This window comes from Acartia tonsa, chromosome 5, assembly GCF_053477335.1.
Source record: "Acartia tonsa isolate MP-2025a chromosome 5, ASM5347733v1, whole genome shotgun sequence".
Lineage (NCBI taxonomy): Eukaryota > Metazoa > Arthropoda > Copepoda > Calanoida > Acartiidae > Acartia > Acartia tonsa.
The window spans coordinates 36,868,239-36,877,605 of NC_137264.1; positions in this window are offsets into that span (position 1 = coordinate 36,868,239).

Consider the following 9,367-nt stretch of genomic DNA (forward strand, 5'->3'; position numbering starts at 1 on the left):
TACCACCACCCTCTAAACAAAACTGCCCCCCCCCCCCTAAAAAAATAAGATTATAGCTGACATTACATCCATCATATGATGACATAATAAATACGTACTTATGACATCAGGGGTGTATATTCTGCAAATTTGACCCTGAGAAAGGGGGGGGGGGGGTAAAAAATATGTGGTTGGGGGCAGGGGCTGGAAAAAACTTGGAGGGGAAAAAAATATAAAAAATTTGCTGCAGGGGGAAAAAAATAATCCTGTGCAGAATATACACCCCTCGATGACATAATAACCAAACAGGACACACAGAAAACTGTCCCGAATTTGTATTAATTTTGAGGAACAAGACTCCAGTGACGTCATATTTTTCTTTCCCGAAAAAGGGAAGGGGGGAAGAAAATCTCTTCAAAAGAGATGGAGAAAACCCCCTTTTCTCCCATCTCTTTTTTCTTCCCCCCTTCCCTTTTTTTTCTTTCCCCCTTCCCTTTTTCGGGAAAGAAAAATATGACGTAACTGGAGTCTTGTTCCTCAAAATTAATACAAATTCGGGACAGTTTTCTGTGTGTCACCAAACAGGGACCTCCATATTGGGACGTCCTCGGGTTATACCCTTATGGACGGAAGTAGATGCCCTAATTATAGTATAGTATTCTTTTAAAAATAATATAAACTAAAACTTGGTTAAAATAAAGTTACACTAAAGGCACCATGATTTTTATACTTTCTTTTACTTTTTTTTAATTTGAATAATTAGAATTAATTTCACGCATGCCGAAGTGGAGTTTAGAAATTGTAAAATTTACGCAAAATTACTTTATGTAAATTATGTACATTTTTTTATTTGTGTTTTTCTTCCCATTTAGTAGCGCAGCTACTTTATTATAATACTAGCGGTTGTACCCTTAGCTTCAAGGTACTTATAAATAGCCTAAACCATCCTATGTGAAGCTACATAAAAAGTTTAACTCAATCGGTTCAGAAGTTACTACCTTATGTATTAAACTAGCGGCTGCGGCCCCAGCATTTTGGGGATCTTTATTTGACGGGGTTGAAAAGGACAGCAGAACAGACTAAATCCCGCTGGAACCTATTTCAATTTTCTCTAAAAAAGAGAACTTAATCGGTTCAGTAGTTCTTAAATATAAGATCCAGACAAAAATACCTTGCTTCTTTTTATAATCCTAGAAGCCTCTCAGGGAACTTGAAGAAGAGGGGGGGGGGGGATTAAACCACCACTTAAAGAGAGTGTGAACGTAAAAATTTCTCATCTGATTATCAAATCTTAACATTTATTAAGCACATTTCACTACAATGATCAACCAAAAACGTCCTATTAACAAAAATATTCAGGAATAATGCCTTGATTTTATGGTATTTAGGAGGGAAAAAGGAAAAAACAGGGAAATTCTGAACGTTTTTGTTTCTTATAATGTTTGTAGGGATATTTAACTTGTCATATATAGTTAAAACAATTTACTTATTGTTAAGGATTTATTTTATGATATAAAATTGCCAGTTAGTTTTTTAATTACGTAGTAATTAGGTAATAAAGATCTATTATAAATTCGTAATATTGACAAAAAAATACCTCACAGTCTACAAAGGGTTGAATCTCAGAGATTATTTAAAATAATAATATCCTTTTTTATTGTGTTGGACAATAAATAACCTACTTTGGAGAATTAGTTTACACTTTTATCAGACTGTTTATAAATAAATATTGCACCTTTATTATTTACAAAGAAGGTGTCTTAACTTTTTAATTTTTATTAGTATTCAAGTAACTTTAGATGGCCCATCTCTCGCCCACCTTTAATTTCAAAGAAGGCTTCTTAACTTTTTTAATTTTTATTTTAAATAGCTAGTCGGTGTTTTTATTTAGTAGTAGATGTAAAATTTTCATAGAATTTAGATATGCAATCGTTTTTTGTTTTTTTAAAGTAATTTAAGATTTTTAAAAAATAATTAAATGGGTTTTAAGATACTAGAACGCAACAAAAAAGAAGAAGAAAATTGCCATTGTGAACAAAAAAAGTAAGATCTTTAATTTGACACCTTACTTTTTAAATTCTGTTTAGTAATTATTGAAAAAAACTTTAAATATGAATATATCATTACACAGACATAAGAAATAGGTGTTTATAGATACTTTTAGAATGAGAAAAATATTACAAATCCATTGTAAGCAAAATTGCAATAAAAAGTTTACAAAATAGTAAATAAACTACAATAAAAGAAATTATATGAAATTATTATACAGGCAACCATCTTAAATGCTGTTTTGAGAATAAAAATGGGAAGGGGGTAAAGAGGTGGTTAAAGTGTTGCCTGTTTAACATAATATGTTAGGCCATTTTTTTAATTTAAATTTTTTTACTTTTTTAAAATTTTGCTTACAATGGATTTGTAATATTTTTCTGATTCTAAAGGTATATATGAACCCATATTTTTTTACGCCTGTTTAAGGATATATTCATGTTAAAAGTTTTAATTAAACCGAGGTTTTAAAAAATCTATTTTTTCAGTAATTACCTGACAGAATTCAAAAAGTAAGATGTCAAATTAAAGATCTTACTATTTTTGTTCATAATGACAAATTTCTTCTTCTTTTTTGTTGCGTTCTAGTACCTTAAAACCCACTTAATTATTTTTTTTTTAAATCTTAAATTACTTAAAAAATAAGAGGTCTACAAAAAAAAGATTGCATATCTAAATTCTATGGAAAATTTTACATCTACTACTTACTAAAAACACCGACTAGCTATTTAAAATAAAAATTTAAAAAGTTAAGAAGCCTTCTTTGTAATTAAAAGTGGGCGAGAGATGGGCCATCTAAAGTTACTTGAATACTAATAAAAAAACCTGTTTCTAGCTTTGTTATTTTATTTGGTATTTAATAAAAAATATTGCTTATTTTATCAATTTCTAAGTAACTATACATTGGTTTAAAGCAAGGATTATGTTAAAAGTCAGCTTAACTGTAAGGAAAAATAGATAACTATGTTAAAAAGTTTAGTTTTAGCTATAGAAGAAAAAAAAGACAATTATCTGCACATTTATATATTCTGGAAATTTTTCCCCAATCTTGGACATAGTAAAAATCGGCGAAAAGGCCGTTTTTTAAGGAAACGAGAGACAGTTTTGCCCTATCTTTTAGATTATATGAATGAGATGATGTTAAGGTTTGATAATCTGATGAGAAATTTTCTCTTTCACAGTCCCTTTAATATTTTTTTTAAGGGTTAATATACCGTCCCTTAAAATTGTTCGTTATTTATGTTTCATTAAATGACAATATAAGTCCTGCGGTTGGTAATATCTTCAGCTGCAGCTTGACACACAAATATAAACCTTGTTATTTTTGTATACGGATATGATGGTACTTTGGCTTATATTTCGTTCAGTTTCGAATTATCCTAAACGCAGTCTAAACCCTATTTTTTTTTATTTTACTTTTCTGGCAGAGAACAACTAGTTTAGGTTAGGTTATAGGCTAGATGGCCGAGCGCCAGAGGCTAGGCAGACTATAATCTTCATAAATGAAACAAACAAACATAACAGAAATTGTTAAACTTTATAAAAAATGTTCTTTCTGACATTATTTTTGTAAGTTTTGTAAAGGAGAAATTTTTTCTATGACAATGACTGCATCCTAATTGCAATTTCAAATTTAGAAACCCCCAAATTTTAAATAGAGTTATTAGATTTCGTGACAAAATGCACACATTTTCTAACCAATAATATTTTTGGATCGTTCCTAAACTGTTGTCCTATTGGTCAAAGTCAGGAATAAGGTATAACCAATAAGCGAAATAAATCTAAAATAATATTTGGGGGGCAAATGGAGAGGTCGTCAATTTCACGATGTGTTGCCCCCAACTGAAAAACACGTATAGGTTTCGTGATTTTTATTCGAATTAATTTCGTTATTGGTATAAGCTGGGTCCAAGTAATTAATAGAGTTCTATAATGCAATGGCTGATAAAATTGATGTTCATCCCCAATGATGATAAACAAAATTACCTCTTCTGTAGATTATAACACTCAACTTAATAAACCAACCGATCAAAATTCAATAGAAGTCCCCAAAGTTGGTAAGCCAACGAAAAATAAAACGTTATTGTAAAACTTTGGGAACTAGTGTATTAAACAGTCCTTTGTCCCCTCTCACTCTGGTTCTAGACTTTATAAAGGGGGGGGTTTTAATGCAACCATCTCGTAATCAATGTATAAATGGCACTTAGAATTCGAATTTCGATATAAAATTTTGCATGAGTAATCCTTGTTAGGTCTATTTTCCCTAAATCGAACAAAAAGTTGGAAAAGTAACGGCTAACGGCTGGCAGCTCAGCCGCTTAGTAATTTTTTGGCTTTTTTCTATGGAAATAAATCACGAAACCTCTCTCCACATAATGCTCTTTTCCGATCCAAAAAGTTTTTAAACGATTCTAGCCGGTAGTTGCTGGTACTACTATCTAAGAAAATATTTTTTGTATCATTTCACATGATTTAAAGCAAAAATATGTTTTAAAATGTTGATTTCTACGTAAATTTTGACAGATTTGCCCTAAAATAGCCAAAAACGGTAAACGGCTGAGCCGTTAGCTGTTACTTTTTCAACTTTTTGTTCGATTTAGGGAAAATAGACCTACCAAGGATTACTCATGCAAAATTTCAGATCGAAATTCGAATTCTAAGTGCCATTTATACATTGATTACGAGATAATTGCATTAAACCCCCCCCCCCCCCCCCTTTATTTTTCGACTATGTTAAATTCATAAAAATATGTCCCCCATCAAAGACCGGACATAAAAATATGTGAATGGCCCTCTAATTAAATTAGGCCTATTGTTGTATCATATTCTTTGGACCTGTGAATTTTTCCATGACATATCATACTTTCTAATTCCGAGGCTACTATTAAAGTCGCTCATATCAGTCTGTAAATAACAGCAAAGATGCTTTATAACAGGAATAAGGTATAAACAATAAGCGAAATAAACATAAAATAATATTTGGGGGGCAAATGTAGAGGTCGTCAATTCTACGATGCGTCCCCCCCCCCCTCCAGCTGAAAAACACGTATAGGTTTCGTGATTTTTTTATCCGAATTAATTTCGTTATTGGTAAATGCTGGCTTTGTAAGTATTTGTGTTGGTTTGTCTGTCCTTTATGTAATGTGCTTTTGTAAGTTCTTCCTCCATGCCGTGTACTTACCAGCTTAACCTTTATACCAATAATGAAATAATTAAAATATTATTTTAGATTTATTTCGCTTGTTGGTTTCCTATATACCTTATTCCTGTGTACTTGCACTTCAAACTCGCTGAATTAATAAAAATATCACACATAACAGCTTCGCTACTATCATAAGTAATCTTCATTGTTTTCTTTTATTGTGTATTATAAGAAATTTACAAATAGATTATAAGCTACCTGTTACTAAATCTATTTTGATATAAAGGTGTACACAAGTACACTTTCAGTAACTAATGAAACATAAATAACGAACATTATTAGATTAACAAAAAAACAAGTACGTTGATAAGTAGCGCTCCAATAATCCTATAATATAAAGCAATAAGTTTTTTTTTGTCTGTAGCGAAGGATCTTGTTAACCGCTGATCCGATATGGTCCTTCTTTACAGTGAAGCCTCTTATAGGCTCTGAGATGGTTTTAGGCTATTTATTTAAAATAAGTCTGGGTATCGTTTTAGGCTATTTTTCTGCCCTTCGAATATAGAGCCCCTAGATGCTAGGGGCGCAGCCGCTAGTAAGTTCATAAAATAATGATAAATTAAATACAAAAATTATTCAGTCATTTTATGGCAGGTATCTTCCAATGTATACACATGTACATATAAACATATACAGTGTGGCCACAACCAAAAAAATACTGATACTGAAGAAAAAAAGGGAAATACTGAAAATACTGAATCCTAAAACAAGAAAAAATACTGAAAATACTGAAGAAAAAAAAGGAAATACTGAAAATACTGAATCCTAAAATAAGAAAAAATACTGAAATACTGAACAAAAAATACAAATACTGAATAAGTATTTTTTTATATGATTCCTCATTTCAAAATTTCATATCATCATAGCTTTATTATTAGGGGGATATTTTAGATCTTTTAATTTTGCCTCTTAGATTTTCTTGCACCAATTAAGCAGAAAATGACTGATAAATATTTTAAATGATTACAAAACTAAAATACTTTTTAGTTGAGTTAAGAGCCTAGACGTCCCCAACCTTTTTTTTGGGGGGTGGGGGGTAAATTTTTTTAAGGGGGGGTAATTCGCTTTTGGGGGGGGGGGGGTAAAATGGCGCGCGAAGCGCGCCGCAAATTTTTTTTACCCCCCCCAGAAAAATTTTGGGGGGGTAATTTAAATTTTATTAAATATTTAGTATTAAAAATTCGCGCGAAGCGCGCAAATTTTTTTTTAGTTAGATTTTTATTTTAGGGGGGGGTATTTAACCACCCAAAATTGTTTGGGGGGTAAATACCCCTCCTAAACGGATGGGGGTGCCTACGGCACCCCCAGGGTAGGGTAAAATTTTGAATGGAGGGAAAAAATGAAAAAGAATTTGGGGGGGGGGGGTAATCGCCACTTTACCCCCCCCCCCCTTGGACGTCTATGGTTAAGAGCATGCTAAAAAACTTTACCTTCAATAACCATACAAAGTACACACCTTAGATTATTCTTTCTATTAATAGACAAAAAAAATATCTGAAAAAAATACTGTATAAAAGCATCTCAAATATCTAAAAAATTTATATTTGAGATGAAATTGAAAAAAAATGTATATTACCATAAAAAAAAGCAAAATTAATGTACAAAGTTATAGGGTAATTTATAGGAAAGTAAAGTGAGGCGCGAAGCGCCGAAAAAAATCTGACATTAACTACTTGAAAAAACATCTTATTTATGCAAAATTTTTTTGGAATTTAAGAAATAATGAAAATACTGAATCATGAAAATTTCCAAAAACTGAAAAATACTGAATAAAATTTTCAAATACTGAATATTCAGTATTTACTGAAAATACTGAAGCCCCAATTTCCAAATACTGAAGAATACTGAAGATTTTCAGTATACTGAAGAATGTGGCCACGCTGCATATATGTAAACTGTTTATTAGATTATCAAAAACAAGGATGACATCCATAAAAGCACAGCTCTGGAACGGTAGGACAAACGAGCATTAACACCCAGAAGAGAATATGCAGACATTGTCTAAATAAAACTCTGAGTATTTTTTTGCATAACTGCTTTAATACAGGATATAATTTAAGGACATACTTACATAATACTATACCTTGTTGTAATAGGAATTATTATCCCAAAAATAAGATGAATAGGATAATAGTTAAAAATGAAAAAAATCAACATGTTTTAAAAGGACGTACGGAATTTCTGGTAAAGAAGTTGTCTATGATATACCTACACGTTTCTCCTATTGGCTGATTTAAACAATATTTCTCTTAGTTATCTTCATTTGGGTTGTCAAGACACAATAATCCAACCTAAAAAAGAATTCCTAGCAACCGTTTCTAGCGGACTTTTTAATATAGATGAGAACAAGGATGACAACATCCATAAAAGCGAAGCACTAAAACGGTAGGACAAACGGACATTAACACTTGTATAGTGTTAGAACTTAATTATCATAATATAAATTTATAAGAGTAAAAGCAAAATTGTAAGTAAATTTGTTGAAAAACTGCTTGATACAGGAAAATTTTTATGGACATACTTACGTTTTTAGGACTTGATTATAGAGTTGCTTCGCTTAATACATTATACTTTGTTGTCCCAGGAATCAATATACCAAAAATCAGATCAATCCGATGATTAGATCAAATAAAAATTTGTTGTTAAAAAAGTAAAAAAATCAACATGTTTAAAATGGACATACGGACATTTTGGTAATGATTATAGAGTTGCTACGCTTTCTAAATTGTACCTAATTACTAAAGGAATCACCATGCAAAATTTGAAATCGATAGGACAATTCTAACATGCCTAAATTAACGGAAAAAGCTATCCGTTACGGACGGACCGACCCTAATTATAGAAAAGCTTCGCTTTTAAAAAAATAACTGCACGACGTTCTAACCAATAATATTTGACCGTATTCTTATTGGTAAAATTCGCTGACCACTGACCAGGGATTTAGTAAAACAAGAACTATACCAACGAACAAATAAGACTTACAAGAGAAAATTTCAATTTAATTATATCAATACTAGCGGCTTCGCCCCTAGCCCCTAGGGGCTTTGCCCCAAGAGGTTTAATCAAACCAATTTTTCGTATTTTAGATTTAAAAGAAAAATTTTTAAAACAAATTTTGGGGGGGGAAATTTTTTTTTTGGGACTTCACTATTTTAATTTTAAAAAGAAAAATAATTTTTTTGGGGGGTGGGATTTTTCATTATTTGGGGGGTTGGGGGTGTCCCACCCCCCAAGAAAATAGTTTAGTTATAAACCTTCCCGGGACCTATGAGAAGCTACCCTGTAAAGGAGAACCCGATCGGTTCAGCGGTTAGCGAGATATTTCGCTACAAATAAACAGACAGACATCGTTCTACTTTGTATTATAGAAGATTAGATAAAATATTTTTATATATTTATGCTCGTCACCAAAACGTGACATAAAAAAACTAGACAATTACATTTTAATTTAAAATATCGTAACAGGAATAGAAAATCACATTCAGTTAATAGTAAAAATGGAAATTACGGTTCTTTTTAATTGTCTAGGACAAAACGACGTTAAAAAATCTTTATAAAAGATTACTATTACAATTTTAGATTCAATAATGCTTTCATTTTCGTAAATAAAAGGGGGTTGGATAAAAAGGAGGATGAAGGCAGTAAAAAATTTATTAAGTACGGGATTTCCATTCCATTCCAAAACAAATATGTATATATCAATCAGGACATTAAACAATCGAACCAAATTAGAGAATACTTTATAATATTTTTTGTACAAATTTAATACCTAACAGACATATCTATCGCACCGTATTATAGACAGATTTCCGCGGATATTAAAATCAAAACAAATAAGATTAAATCCAGTTTTGTTAGCCCTGAAGGGCCGAAGTCTCGGGCTAACAAAATTGGTATTAATTGTGTGATTTTCATTTTAATATTTGTAGAAAATTGTCTGTCTTACGATGCTATTGATGATTTTAAGTTTTCTATTAATCGGTGTCGAAGCCATTAAATTCTGGATACTTAACATTAACTAAAATCGAAGCGATAATTTATTTGTTCCATTTTTAAATATTATTCAAGATTTTGAATAAAATGAAAAGATATTCAAATGAATCTTTGTTTTATGATTTTAAAATCAAATCTTTACGAATA